We start from the raw sequence: 1,265 nt of genomic DNA, 5'->3' as shown, positions 1-1,265 counted from the left end.
CCAATCATGAATGTGGTAAGAATTAGAAGGAAAATGGGCCCATTATGATAATTTTCCCTTCATTTTGCACTGTCTGTGATTACAGCCTCAGCTATTAGGGACCCATTTCAGAGTGTTAGACCTTGGGCAGCTAATTCACGAAGACTACTTCCAAGAAGGGAAAAGTAGCTCCATACCAAGTAGTAGTTGTTGTTATGAAGTTGTTTTCAGTTGTGTCTGACTCTTTGTGACCCCCTTTGGAGTTTTCTTGGCATAGATCCTGGAATGACTTTCCATTTCTTTCTCCATCACATTTGACAGATGAGGAACTGAGGCAAACAGGATTATGTGACTTGTCCAAAGTCACACAGAGCTAGTAAGTGTCTGAGACCAGAGTTGAACTAAGGAATAGAGTCTTCCTGACTCTAGACCTGGCACTCTATTCACTGGTACCACTTGGTTGGCAATTAATCAGTCAATAAGCATTTATTAATACATGTACAACCCGTATTGAATTGCCTGTCAACTTTGGGAGGGGGGAGAGAAGAAAGGAGAGAGACAATATGAATCATATACATTCAGAAAACATGTGTAAATTTGTTATTAAAATAAAATAAAGATAAAACAAACAAAAATCATTTATTAAGCACCTACTATGTACTAGGCTCTATACTAGATAGGTATTACAAATAGAAATAGAAAGTGTAGCTGCCCTCAAGAAGCTTTCATTGTAGTGTGAGTGCGTGGGGTGATAATTAATAGTCACAATAGTGAAGTATTTAACAGAGTGCTTAGCCCACAGTAAGCACTATATAAACATTAATTATTTTATATTTTACATATAATTAATATTGGATACCTAAAAATGTGGAGTGGAAAATAGAAAATGCCTCTTGAAACACATGAGCTGATATTCCAGGGGAGCTAGGGCTTCCAAGGAGACATAGGTGAGGGGGCAGCTGGGTGGTTCAGTGGATTGAGAGTCAGGCCCAGAGACAGGAGGTTCTGGGTCCAAATCTGACTTCAGACACTTCCTAGCTGTTTGACCCTGGGCAAGTCACTTAATCCCCATTGCCTAGCCCTTACTGCTCTTTTAAGGTGGAAGGTAAGAGGAGAGAGAGAGAGAGAGAGAGAGAGAGAGAGTGAGAGAGAGAGAGAGAGAGAGTGAGAGAGAGAGAGAGAGAGAGAGAGAGAGAGAGAGAGAGAGAGAGAGGGAGAGAGAGAGAGAGACAGAGAGAGAGAGAGACAGAGAGAAGAGAGAAGAGAGAAGAGAGAGAGGAGAAGAG

Source organism: Gracilinanus agilis, chromosome 1 (assembly GCF_016433145.1).
Source record: "Gracilinanus agilis isolate LMUSP501 chromosome 1, AgileGrace, whole genome shotgun sequence".
Classification (NCBI taxonomy): domain Eukaryota; kingdom Metazoa; phylum Chordata; class Mammalia; order Didelphimorphia; family Didelphidae; genus Gracilinanus; species Gracilinanus agilis.
This window is presented reverse-complemented; position numbering follows the sequence as displayed.